Genomic DNA, 14,501 nt, shown 5'->3' with positions numbered 1-14,501 from the left:
CAAATCTCCCAATCTTTAAATATTAGAGATGGGAACCAAACTAAAAGCCCAGATCCAGCAACCCACTCCCCTCCGCCAAGCTCTGGGGAAGTTCAGCTCTGGATGCAAACCTTATGGTACAGGCTAATCTTTGTTAAATATGGACAGAGATTTTAAACCTTTACTGTAGTAATTTTAGGAATTGCTAAACTAACTGAAAGTTGGAGGACATCTTTTGTTTCAGGCAAGTTTTTAAATAATTAATTAAAAGTCACCCAACTCTCCATCCTACATAAATATGAATTCTTAGTAAATTCAATATCTGGCATGCCGTTAAGAGGCACTCTTGCCACTTACCTGTAGGCATTGTTCCTTAAAAGGAAGGCCAATAAAGCAACATTTATTTTTTTCTAGATCCTGTGATCAAAATTAGAACTTTAAGCTGCAAATCCTCAATGAAGCTTCTCCTGTCTTTTTCATGCCTTTCCTTCATTTCAAATGGAGTTTCCTAACTTGTCCTGAGACAAGCTTCCACTTAATATCCCACCATGGAGCTCATGAACTGGAAAGAAAATAAAGAAATCCTTCCACATTCTCTTTCCTTCTGCAATAGGAAGGGCTGAGCTGAAAAACTTCCCTAGGGGATATGACCACTGAGAGACTGGTAAGGCAACCTGTTTCAGATGGTATAGCATGAACAGAAAAATTCTCCTCCCTCCCTCCTACTTTCTACCCCACACTTCCTGAAAGGCCAGTTATAATGAGGCTACAAGTTTAAAATCAATTTCTCTTGCTCTGTCCAGACATACTTATAGCTATCAGACTTTTCATTGCTGAACAATGCTGCACATTCACTATTGAGCTCTGAAGCACAGTGAATCTCTAGGAGGCCACTATATTGGTATTATTTCACAGAGTACAGCCTGTTACCACAGCTATTAGCTGGCATGCTCACTTTTCAAATCCCAATCTCTCTGGAAACCCTGACTACCATTATTTTATTACAAAGAGCCACATGTTAAAAGTAGTGGCTAAGGTTTTCCCTATTCTTCTTCTTTTGCTTTAAAAATATATTCAGGTTCTCCTTAAAAAGGTCTCTTTTTTTACAGTAAATGTACAGAATATGTATCCATTTTAAGAAATATAAATACTTTAAAAGTCTTAGCAAAAGCTCTAACATTTAAATCAGTAACAAAGGAGAGAGATCATCAACTATGACTATTTTTACCAGACATTTAAATACATTCACTGATTTGGAATTAGCAGTTATAAATAACCTCTTAATTAAACCCATTACAATTTTTAAAAGTGTTATCCTATTTGATAGAACCTGCTTTTTTAAAATAAAAAAAATAGTGTAATGGGTTTTCCCCCTAGTTGTCTTTTTTCTTTCCATTACATTTTACATGAAGCCATGGATGTGCCCAATATTTAATAATGGTATTTTTGCAATCCGACTCCATTAATCAGCTAATAAAATAAATTATAGCAATATGGCCATATTTTCTCTTAAAGACAAATATTCCAAAGAAAGAACAATTGCTTCATTTTACTTGTGTATTTGGCCAATATAATCTGATCTTGCATTCATAGTTCCTCTAGTTTCAACTGTGAAGCTCTTTCAGCTGTCTAAACCCCCTCCCCCCCAATTTACTAATCCAAAGTACAGGACTCAAAATATTTTAAGTATGAATTGAACATGCCAATTACAAATTAATTGCAGGATATTTTCAAGACTAAAAAATGTTTTTGAGTAACTTTCATTTCCTGTAACTAGAGCAGAATTATTTTAAAACATCATCAACAGCAAAGACTTCCAAGCACAAATAGGTTGAACATACAACAATCATGGTTGACCATGGTCACATTGTTGCTATTACTATGGAAATTGTTGCTCTGCTCTGAAAAAGCATAAGTGCAGAATGGACAAATTGTCACATTTGTGTTTTACATTAAAGAACAAAATCTGTTCCCAGATACAGTAGAGTTATTACTGTAAGACTAAAGGCATTATTATAGTGACATTAAAAATATTACCAGAGGGGCAAATCCCACCCATAACTCCACAACTGTGGAGGGCTTCTATGGAGCGGAACTGGTGCAACATATGGCAATGGAAGACTTGGGAAGCTGCACAAGATGTCCCTATGCCCTTCACCACCTGGTTCTGATGAAGCTGCCTTACAATAATGCACAGGAGCTGTCTCCGAGCAGGACAAGCCACTGATCTATGGATTCTTCTAGGAGAGGGCTGCACTAGGGCCAGGGAGATCATTTCAACCTCTGCTGAAGGTTTCTGCTGCATTAGTGCGAGGATCCCCATCCCCAAATTTCCCCAACTGAGAAACTGAGATTGGCTGCTGCGACTGGATTTGTCCCTACAAGTATAAAGAATATGTTCTACATTATTGCTCATATTTACCTGAATAACTGCATCAGCCCCACCAGATTAGCTAGATCAGTGGTTCCCAAACTTGTTCCGCCGCTTGTGCAGGGAAAGCCCCTGGCGGGCCAGGCCAGTTTGTTTATCTGCCGCATCCGCAGGTTCGGCCGATTGCAGCTCCCTCGGCCCATGCCTCTTCCAGTAGCTCTGATTGGCCTGGAGCAGTGAACCGCAGCCACGATCAGCCGAACCTGCAGACGTGGCAGATAAACTAACCGGCCCAGCCCACCAGGGGCTTTCCCTGCAGAAGCAGTGGAACAAGTTTGGGAACCACTGAGCTAGATAAATACATTTTAGGAGTTAAAGAAGAGTGAGAAAATAAGCTGTGTCCCTGACATATCTGTCTTTCTCACCAAAAACAAGTATATACCCTACTCTAAATGTAATCACTACAATAAATGCATATTGACTTTTTTTACTTACCTTGTTTTATTTTAAAACCAGTACTGGTGTCTAGTGAGAACAAGGTATTCCACATTAACAAAACATTGGAGAGAAATTCTTGACATAAGGGATATTCTGTTGCTAGTGTTTTTTCATTTGCCAACAGTTCAGTTTTGGAAGAACACTGCATGGGTAGAAGTGTGTCAAGTTAAAAGGACTTGAAAGAATTATGGAGGTTAGTAAGTAAACTGGCCTATCAAATCACTACTATGATGTTAGTCTTCAGGATTTTGAGTTCTGATTTTTCTATATATAGGATTCTTTTAGTAGTCACTTACTAGCGTAATAGCCATCCAGGAATTGAAGCAAAATCAGAAACTGGTTTGTTAGAACTCTTAATGGAGTGACTATTGGTTATTTGTTATCATGTCTCTGCCTTAAGTAGGGCACTGGGGGACTTTGGATATTCCAGTGCGAACCTTATACACCATGGCAGGGTGTATTTTAAAAATAAAGAAGTTCAATACGAAACTCAAACAGACAAAACAATAATGGCGTATGCCCCAATCCTATTACATTAGGGGCCAGCATCCCCCCCCCCGGCCCACTTTAACCATATATATTTAGATATAGATATTTTAAAGAGGTATGTGACTCAGCAACAGTGCATCATGCATCACTGGACCTCATGTCTGAGAGCACTGATAGTCTGATTTGAAACTATAATATTCCTCTAAACTACCCATTTAGTGGTGTAACTAGCCATCCCTTCACACCCCAGAAGGTGACAGCAGAATCTTCTATTCTCATAATTTTCACTCACTAACAGTATGATGATGAGCTCCACAGAAATGTTGTAAATAAAGTAAAGTAAATAGAACAAACATATGACAGTTTAAGAATATCCTGAAAGCCAAGTCTCCCATAGAATGACAGGGCACACTTGAAATCATCCCCCCCCACCCCCCGAAGACTCTCTCTCCCTATCGCCCCGCCTTCCTTTATTATAAAGACAACAATGGGTGAAATAAGGCGTTAGCTTTATTCAAAACTAGCAAGTAATAAAAATAATTTACTAGAAAATTTCACACTCCCATATGAGTAGGTTTTGCTTAAAAATGCTTTCAGATTTGCCAAAAATATCCACAGAAACTAGATTGGAAAAATGTCCATAGAACATGACAATGTCTCTAGGATATTTCTACTATGTCTAGTCATCAGACTTTTCCCTCACTAGGCCTAATGAAGTATTTCTAACATATTTAACCATGAACTGGAAATAATTAAAAAAAAGTTTTTCATGGTTACAAATTCAGAAGCATCTTTTGTATTCACTTAGTGGCAAACTCTGCTTTGCTGCTGGGATTTTACAGTATTACTAATGATGTGACCAGGCCTTGGATAGGCATCTTTTTAATTATTTAAAACTAGATAAATAAAAATAAAATAAAAAACAAATCCTCTAAGGGGGACTATATTCTACCCTGCCATAAAAATGAACTTAATTTGATTATTTTTTTCTCATGTATAACTAGTAAAACTCTGTTCTTTACTATTTCTTTCCACTGTAAAACATTTAATCTGATTAAACATGAGATTTGAGAGACTATTGCAACTAATATTTTGGAGTTTATACCATGAGCATGATTATTTGGGAGATTGTAAAAGAAAGAAATTAAAAATAAACATGATTTTTTTTCCTCCATAAGTTAGCACACAAGAGCACAGATGACTCAGGATCAAAATGTAGTTGTGTGTACTGTAGACATGGAAACATATTGACTAGTAGCAGCCACATGGATTTTCTGGTTAAATACCACTTTAAAAGGGAAGCCATTTAATATAAACAATATTAGGAATAAAACAGGACACTGAAGGCAAAAGTTTAGGTTCAAGATTTCAGTTCAGCCTCCTGGTTTCTTTTCCCTGCTGTAACACAGACTTCCCGTATGACCTTGGTCAAAATATTAGACGCACATTTTCACATTTTGATTTTGGGTGCCAGACTTGGGACACTTGCTAATCAACAGTGTTGGGCACTCATAACTACAGTTGCAGTCCAGAGGAGCTGAGTTTTCTCAGCACCTCTGAAAAATTAGGCCCTGGAGGCAGATCTTCAGCTAGTACAAATTTTCATAGTCTCATAACTATGACAATTTACTCTAAGTAACTCAAGTTGGGCACCCAGAAAGAATCCTTAACCTCTGTGGTGCAACAGCTTTTCTTCCTGCGGCAGTAGGAATTTATAAATTCTACGGGGGTGTAAGGCTAAAATAATATTGGTAAATACTTTGAAAGAAGTTTCTATATGAGGAGACAGTTGTGTTTTAATGAATATAAGAATGGGGGAAGTAGTAAACTGTTACTATCTTTCAACATCTTTTTACATGTTTACCCCTGCTGATCCTAAATACTAACACTACAGGTTGTTACAACCTGATAGTATCTTGGTTTGTAGTTAAAGGCTGCTGGATGAAAAATTAATCTGTCATCATATCCAGCTGTTACAAAACTGCCATTTATAATGGGAGATGTTGAAAAGGTTAAGTAGTGTTGCTATAATGTTGTACTTTCAAGGTTAAAGGGCTTCAGGTGTGATAAAAGTAGGATTGGTGTTAAATTGCAGAAGCCTACAAAAAGATCTAATTGCTTTGATGATTAGAAAACCCTACAACAGAGGACTGGTGAAGCTACTTTTTTTTATTTTAGCAACAAAAAGAAGTACATGCACCAGTGATTCGGGAATCCGTTAAAAGCTTGGCTTTAAAGTATAGAGTTTGGGGCAAAAGACACCATGCCATTAAAATACAAGTAGTATACAGTTTCAGTAAATTGATTCCCTTGTGAATGTCTGAACTTTTGAATTAAATTCCTTATTCCAACATTCAAGGTGTTTCAGTGTCTCCCTATGAAAGTCAGTTGCTTTGATTTTTCTTAGTGACTATCCCCCTCAAACAGGATGCACTTTGTTATTGTGGCAAATTGCTGTTCAACTGGATGGGAGGGAAAGGTTGTCTCATAAGCAGATTTTTGTAAGTGTACCATATCGTGTTATGCTATGCTAGATTTACACTCCGATCATTCACAGAAGATGTTCCTTTCTGTAGTCCTTACCATGTACTTACGTCCGCCATCAGGAACACCAAGGTTTTAGAAGAGAAGAGAAGAGATTCCCCCCAGTTGTGCAAGAGCAGAAGACATAATCTCAACTCCCCAATCCAAAGGAGATAAACACAATAAATTAAACCAAATGGTTTATGTTGCTCTAAATGAGGGGAAGGGAGAATTAAAATCAGTCTAAAAATAAACATGGCAATAGTTAAACAAATGGTCTGGGTTTGAGAAAACTGGATGATATTCCTTCAATTTGGAAAGAAAAAGCATTTAAAAATATATACTCACTCGAAGCGTCTCTCTCCTATTATGTATAAAAGAACATTTTAAATAGTAGTTATTTGACACCAAAATAATAAATAAAGTACATTAAAAATAAATCATGGGGCAGAGTTAAGGTTGTTCTGTTATAAAATTTGTAGTTTTTGTAACATTTATTATGTGGGAAATCAGATTTATGAGGCCCTTAACTGTTCAGTTATTTGTTTTAAGCACTTGTATTTTGGAAATGATGCGACAGTTACATTTGTCACTTAGCACCTTAACTTAACTTAACCTTAACTTAACTTAACTTCTTTTTAGAGATGAGATGAAGGGTCACCAGATCATAAAATTAAAAGAACGAGCAGATCTTGCCAAGATAATGACTGGAGAATCAACATCTGTATTCCTCTAGAAACCTTGAAATTGTTGTTCAAATGCCCTGTCTACAGTGAAATGCATTATCAGAAGCTAATGCATCACCCAAGTATGTTTGTAAGGGTCATGGACAGCACTTGACTGAATGAGCACACTGTATACAAGTAACAGATCATCCCTGTATCTTTGCTTTTGTAATTCAAAGAATTAATCAACAACAAAGGCGGTCAGAGTATACATTCTCCATCGGCTTCTGTTCTTTGTCAGCTTCAAAAGATCCAGAATCATATCTTTTAAAAAAAATACCAAATCCTTAAATATTTTATTATGTCTATCCTTGAAAACTTCCTTTTACATGAGCCAATGGCAACATCTATCTAGCATTATAAAGTGCTCACCATAATAGTTATATATGGATTAAAAAAACAGATATAAGCCTTGTGCTGGATAGTGAGCAAAATATACTTATATTTCTTAATTTTGTGGTATAACAATTTCACTGGACAGGTAGAGGAAATAAAGGTATGCCATTTTAGGGAAAAAATTAAAAAGGAGCCATTTTAAAGTTGTTTAATCTCAGAACAAATTTACTCATTTTATTTAAAAAATGAATGACTTTTTACTAAGACTTGCATATAAAAACTTAAAAGAATTAGGGTTTTTTAAATCTGGAGTTATAAGAAGGATCAATCAACTACACTAACAAACCAGACTTGAGACTAGAGCCCTAGCCTCACAGCTCCAAAATCACAGGTATCTAACATTACAACTACAGGAACAGCAACCCACCACCAATGGATGCTTATGTTCTTTGTAAACTATTACCAGCTATTAGAAAGATACATGCTCACACACACACACACACAGACACACACACACACACACACACACACCAGTAAAGCATTTAATTACATGCATAACTAACCAGGAGTACTCCAATTGATTTCACTGGAATAACTGACTTACTTAAAGATATGGATGTGTTTAGTGGTTGCTGACTTAGGGCCAAAGCACATCCGTACATAAGTCAATTGCAAGGAAACTTGTACTGACTTCAGTGGATGTAACTCTCACTGAAATTAATGATAGTAGGACTGTGTCTAAAAGTACCCGCAACAAAAAATCATGAACAACTTTGTTTAATTACAAGTTATTTTCTCTTAATATATCAAATGCAAAAAACTTTTAGGAGCTATATGGAAGGTTTAAAGTATACAAACAAGCTATTTTTAAGTTAGAGGGAGACAAAGAAATGATAGACAAAAAAGACATTTTCAGGACACTTGTTTAATGACTTGTAATTCAGAAATGGTTGACTCATTTTCTTAAATCTTTGCAGAAACATTCTCCCTTTACATTGCCAGAAACTTTGCCTGCAACGTAAATTTGGCAACATTCAGGCCAAATGTATTTTCCGAAATTTATAGGTGGACTAAAATAATACTTTATAACAGATGCTGATTCTGACTAAACTATGAAGGGCCTACTACAGTGGTTCTCAAACTTTTGTACTGGTGACCTCTTTCACATAGCAAGCCTCTGTGTGCGATCCCCGCCCCACCACCACCACCTTATAAATTAAAAACACTTTTTTACATATTTAATACCATTATAAATGCTGGAGGCAAAGCAGGGCTTGGGGTGGAGGCTGACAGCTCACGACCCCCCATGTAATAACTTTGTGACACCCTGAGGGGTCCTGACCCCCAGTTTGAGAACCCCTGGTCTACCACCTATCTGTATCTATCCACTCACGTGCACATACAAAGAACTAAACATTTGTTACACTAATGCAGAAAGATAATAAAAAAGTACTTCACTTCCAGTGCTTCATATGCACTCTGTTTTATTCAATCAAAATTATAAACACACTTATCTTTTGAGAAAGCCTTCAGGTACAAGTCACTGAACTATTCAGGCTAAAGCAGTACTTGAAGTATTTAAAATAGTGGTATAACTCTCCCTCTCAGCCATCCCCCTCTTCCTTAATTCCCCTAATTTCTAGAGTAATACCCACCAATATGCTCATCCCTTCAGTGCAAGCAGTTTACAAGTTTTGTGTAAAGTATGTACACAATGTAATTAATATAATAATCAACATAACATCACATTTAATATTCTCAACTCAAGTTGTAAATTGAAGAAATCATTACAAACGACTGAGATCTTAACAGCGTACAGCATAGTCATATAACTGGTATCTAAATAAGCATGGTGCAATGAGCTCATTGGAGCATGATAATTTCATATTTTAGAATGCTACAATGCTGATTTTTGGGTAGTAAATACTCCTCTTCAAACTTTTGGCAGCAAAATACAGAATACTGCTTTGGCTGTTTTCTCTTAATATTCAGTTCTGCAATATTTATAAATTAAAATAAAAGGTATAGTACATTTCCTATTTATTTTTAATGGCTCTGAAGGTTTTTTTATTATTTTTATATTTGTATATTTATATTTATTAAATGTCATTTCAATTAAAGGTGTAAGATACAGAAACCAAAACCACTTAAAATGTAATAAGATTAAGACTATGTTAATAATAAACTGACCTATCAATACATTATACATTATTAAAAAGCATTTCAAAATGCTCCATTACAGGATTTTATAAAACTGAAACTTAGTAGCATGGTTTATTCTAAGAGTAAGTCGGTAGGGGAGGCAGTCGAAAATAAGACAAGAGAAAGAAAATAAATGCTTACCCTAAAAAGGCTCCTTTTACTGCAAAAAACACATTCATTTTTCACAGTATGGACTCAAACCTATAAATTACAATTACTCCAATAAATCAATTATTCATTTTCTAAATGGCAATTAGCTTAAGGCTGCTTTCAAGCATTTTACATATAGAAATGCATCACGCTGTTGCCAGAAATACATCTGCAAAGTGAGCTAAATGTGTACAGATCAGAGAGTGCACTCCCGTGATTATTAATTCATTCTCCAAGAAGCCGTATAACTGCTTACTGTCTCAGAGGTGTTTAACACAATATTAACAAGTGACTAAGAGCCATCCTCTGATTCCCATTTTAAAACTGCAGTTTTGATACCATACCTGGCAACCTGCCACCACTGCAGGTCTCAAAATGGAAAAGGGCTTAAAAAGAGAAGAATTTTCCCGAAAGAATGTCTTTCAAGTCTGCTGCTCCACAGCATTTTCAATATTCTCAAGGTATGCATGTTTATTCCAAAGCCTGTTTCACGTTCCCCCATGCCAGAAAACTTTGGAAATCTAAAAACACATATTCAATTTCTTTTCTTTTCTTTTTTTTTAATTTAAGAATCCTCATGCCCTTTCTTCTTTCATGAGCTTTTCTATCAAGGAACTGCCAATTGTCAAATTATTTGCCTGAGGTATTAACTTGAATTCCCTGTATAAACTGCAGAAACGACAGAGGAAGAAGACTGCTTAAAATACTGACATAGGCATGAACTACAATCTCATTTCTTCAGATATTTTGCATACTGCCATCACTAGTTTATCTTGAAATTAGAAGTGAAGTAAGGCAAAATGGGGGCAGGGAGGAGAGAGAAAAGCTGAAGCAAAGTCTTATTTTCTCCCCTAGGAAATAAAGAACTAATAAATATTTTATGACCATATATGTCATATGAGGATTTAAAAACAAAGCCAATCTTTCTGAATGTATTCATGTATCCCCTTTATGTATCCCCCTGCCTTTTTCCTTTTCTTTTAAGATTAGAAAAATTAAAAATTAAGCAGAATAATGTCAGACTTTGACATCGATTCATATAACATAAGCCACCAAATGCTTATTTTTATGTCTCTCTCAAGTGCCCATCATCGCAGTCTCTAGGCCATAGAGGGAAAGTATGGCCCCATGGTTAGGAGGTAGCCTGGGACCTGAGACATCAAGATTCAACTCCCTGCTCTACCACAGGCTTCCTGTGGGATCTTGGGCATATAAATTGGGGCTTGTCTATATGGTCAGTTAGTGCACTGCAAGCCGAGGTGTAAACATAAGCGCATGGCAGGCTACAGCACTGATCTGGGTGTGCAAACCCTGCTATCATGGACTAAAAGTTCCACAGTGCACTTTTACATGCTGCTGTTCAAGTACACTACAGAACTTTTAATGGACCAGTGTTGCCAACTCTCATGATTTTTTCCACAAGTGATGGGATTTGAGATGGTGCTGAAGCTTGTGCTGGAGAAGCTCAGACCCCTCGGAAAGTTTAGTCCTGCTGGAAGCCAGCAGAATCTCTCCCCTGCTGAGCAGGAGGAGGGAGCAAAGGCCCAGCAATTTAGTGCAATCCTGTTCTGTCACCCCCCTCCTGTTCAGAAGAGAGGACAGGATAGTAATCTGCTCCTCTCCCCTCCCTCCTGTTGCATCTATGGCCTGGGAAGGAGGGGCAGAGGGGAGATAGATCCTCTGGAGCTGCCTTCCCAAGCCTAGGGAAGGGGAGAGGGATAGTTGGGAGAGAAGAACCCCCAGAAGAGCAGAAGTGAGTCTGGGAGACAAGATTAATGAAGGTCAGGGGACAGGCAGATGCGGGGGGCGAGAGCTTCCACAGCAGGGGCCAAAATCACCCTTCTCCATTATATTTGGGAGAGTGGACAACACGAATGTCACACAAGATGGGTAGGGGGAGTTCAAAAATCAAAGGAGACAAAAACACCAATATAATATTTTTTTAAATTTATGATTATTTGAGCCAATCTCATGATTTGGAGGGCGGAGTCAGATTCATTAGGATGGCTATACTGCACACAGTGACTTGGTTGGGCGGCAGGCTAGAACACTGAAGATTTAACGCTGGTTGCTGCCAAGTCTCCATCTGGACAAGCCCTTAGTCTCTCCATGTCTCAGTTCCACAGTAGTGCCCGCCAAATAATAGCACTGCCCTACCTCACAAGGGTGTGGGCGGATAAATCCATTACGATTATCAGATGCTTGGATATCCCAGTAATGGGGGCCATATAAAAATCACCTAAAATAGAAAAATACCTACCAACAAATAGACTGATAAGTTTTCCCTACCCTAACTAGTTATTACAGCACTTATGGAAATTCACCAGGGTCAGATATTGGTATCCTTACTTTTTGCTGAGTAGCACTTACTACATAAGTGCCCCCACTGATTCCGTAGTAGCTCACATCGAAATATACTGAAGAATAGCTTGTTATCAGAATCTGTCTAGTTTAGAGTCACTAGGAGTTTAGGGTGCTAGGAACCTCACGCAGGATCAAGCCCTTAATATACACACAGAATACACAAGTTTTATAACCAATACATATATAATGCACACATTGCAAATTTATTACATATATTTTAACATAACATTTTTGTAAGTGATCCATTTTCAAAATTGAAGAGCAGAAATCCAAAATTTGTAACATAAAAAGAAAACACACTGCTGTAGTATAGCTATACAGACCCAAAGCAACGAGACAGATCGGCTTTTTGTTTTTTAATGAAGAAAGTTTGTACAAAAGGTGTTCTTTTGAACTGAAGCTGCCTGTGCTGCTGAGCCTCAGTCAGGAACTAAGAGTTATAAACCTCTGAAAAGAAAATGAGGTTTTAAATGGAAATAACCACAGTATCTCCTCTAAATTATAGCACAGCCAACAGATGTTGCTAAAACCTAACTGTTGCTATAACAACATATACTGGTTGGCCTGGGGGCAATGTACACATTACAACCTAAATAGGAAGTGTGAAGACATGTTAGCTTTAGCAGCTAGAAGGATAGATGTGTATGCAAACAGTGGTGAGCTGGAGCCGGTTTGCACATTGTTCCCATTGGCCCCTATCAGCCCACTGCCTGGCTGGGACCCCAGCGGCAAGGGGCCAGCGGCCAGAACTCCAGTCCGGCGGTGGGCTGAGCGGGGGTTGGCGGACAGAACCCCAGACCGGCAAGCGGCTCACCCACCGCCGGCTCCTGCCAGCCAGGGTCCCGGCCACCGGCCCCGCTCAGTTCTATTCACCCAGGCAGGCAGGGGGCTGAGAGGGGCCATGGGCTGGGACCCCAGCTGGCAAGGGGCCAGCAGCCAGAACTCCAGTCCAGCAGTGGGCTGAGCAGGGTGGCGGACAGAGTCTGGGGTTTTGGCTGCCAGCTCCTGCCAGCCGGGGTCCCGGCTGCCGGCGTCTTGCCACCCTGCTCAGCCCGCCGCCGGACTGAGGTTCCGGCCGCTGGCCCCTTGCCAGATGGGGTCCCAGCCATCGGCCCCGCTTAGCCCGCTGTCATTCTGGGGTTCTGTGGGGGGCTCAGGTAAATGTAAAATTTATAACTGGCATGGGAAACCTTAAATTAATGAAGACTGTATACAGTGTACAAAATAAACTTCAAATGCAAAGGAACACGGGAATTCTAGCAGTTAAAGAGCCGTTCTACAACAGATAGTTTCAAGATTTATGTTGCTATGCGTGTGCGCATGTAATGTCACAGGCTGTGACTCGGTCGCATCCAAGTTCGTCCTGACGCAAGACCAACGTCTCGTTTATTATTCCTGGTTGCACTTGCCTTGTTCTTGCACTTGCTCAACTGTTTTCTATACAATTCAACACGACCAGTGAGTCATAGTCGGTCTATTTGTTTCTAGGAAATTGCGTGTGATATTTCGGTGTGCAATACTAACTGGACTGTTATTCGAAGATTAAAGTTTTCTATTCAATATTATTTACCCTTCATAATGAAATGCCAGAAAAGCATTAGAGACTGGTTTTCCACTAAAATGACAAAATCATTAGTCAGTAGTTCTAGTAGTGAAAATAAGGATTTAAATGCTGAAAACGCCAATGACAATAATTTTCATGATGAAAATATCTTAAATGTTGAATCATCTGAAAATGTGTCCGCAATGGAAGAGGATTGACACGATTGTGAAAATGTAGTACCCGATTGTTGGACTTCCGAGCAGACACAATATTTTTTAAAGAAATATAATGGCTTGATAATTGAAGGCAAAAAACTTGGCTGTTCCCACTGTGCAAATATGTCACATTTGGGGGTCCTTGGAGGAAAATCTTTACACATTTCTTTGGAATGGCAAAAGTGTACTATTAAATCATCTGGAACTGATAGAAAAAGTTCAGCAAGCTTCATTAAGAAAAAAAAATAAAGGAACATTTCGAATCAAGCTCTCATTTGAGAGTTAAAAATATTTTAAGTGAATCTAAAAAAGAACCTCTCACTACAGTGATTGATAAAGTTACTGAAAATGATTGACATTTTGGATGAACTTGCATTATCATCAAATGCACTGCAAGTGAGGCAATTGAGTTTAACAAAGGCAGATAAGCTAATCAAACGAATGATTGATTTTTTTCATACAATTAAAAGATAGTTTTGGTATACATGAAAATAAAATTAATGAAATGATTGAAAGTGATGCTTTTAAATGCGTAGAGTTTGAAGATAATGTAAGGTTTAAATCACTGCCACGAGACAAAGTAATAGAGAGTGTATTATTGAAAAAATGAAGGCAAGATTATTAAACGAAAATCACATTGAATTATTCAATGTTCTGGATCCCACTTCATGGAATATTGAAGAAGTCAGGTTACCTGGGAAATCAGGAGAAGAAAAAGTGCATGAATTGAACAAATTCATAAAATTTGTAGTCTATTTAAATGATTTTTGTGACTATGTAGAGAATAATATTCAATCAAAACATCTTCCTGATCCGGAAACAATAAGGAAAGCAAAGCAAATTATGAACACAATTGCAATTCGTTCTGCAGAAGCAGAAAAAGCTTTTTCGTTGATGAATATTATTTGTAGTGATAAAAGGGCGAATTTAACAATTACACATATCTCAAGCTTTATGACCATCAATTTGTTGAGAAAACCACTAAGTTCCTGGAACCCAATACCATATGTTAAAGCATGGATGAGAAGTCATCGATCCACATTAGATACCAGAGTTCGTGTATCCAACACCAAAGATTATGGAGAAGATCAAGAAGCCATTTGGAA

The 14,501-nt window shown here is 37.9% G+C and overlaps 1 protein-coding gene and 1 long non-coding RNA gene across 6 annotated transcripts in view; both read right to left on the bottom strand.

Annotated features, from left to right (window-relative positions):
* Positions 1 to 14,501, bottom strand: part of PLEKHG1 (pleckstrin homology and RhoGEF domain containing G1) — a 221,239-nt gene that overhangs the window by 96,358 nt on the left and 110,380 nt on the right. The window contains exon 1 of one of the 5 annotated variants that reach the window (XM_043511197.1): positions 5,921 to 6,086. The exons of the other annotated variants lie outside the window; for them this stretch is intronic. The gene's annotated coding sequence lies outside the window, so the exon portion shown is untranslated. Of the gene's footprint in view, positions 1 to 5,920; positions 6,087 to 14,501 lie in introns of those variants that run through there. 5 annotated transcript variants of the gene reach the window in all.
* LOC122459381 lies at positions 8,393 to 12,284 on the bottom strand. The gene is made up of 2 exons (XR_006280035.1): positions 9,265 to 12,284; positions 8,393 to 8,915 (listed from the first exon to the last, which is right to left on the bottom strand). It is a non-coding gene; the product is annotated as an uncharacterized LOC122459381 (long non-coding RNA).

The sequence above is a fragment of the Dermochelys coriacea genome, chromosome 3, assembly GCF_009764565.3.
Source record: "Dermochelys coriacea isolate rDerCor1 chromosome 3, rDerCor1.pri.v4, whole genome shotgun sequence".
Taxonomy (NCBI): Eukaryota; Metazoa; Chordata; order Testudines; family Dermochelyidae; genus Dermochelys; species Dermochelys coriacea.
Note: the sequence above shows the minus strand (reverse complement) of the source record. Positions and strands in the feature narration are given on the sequence as shown.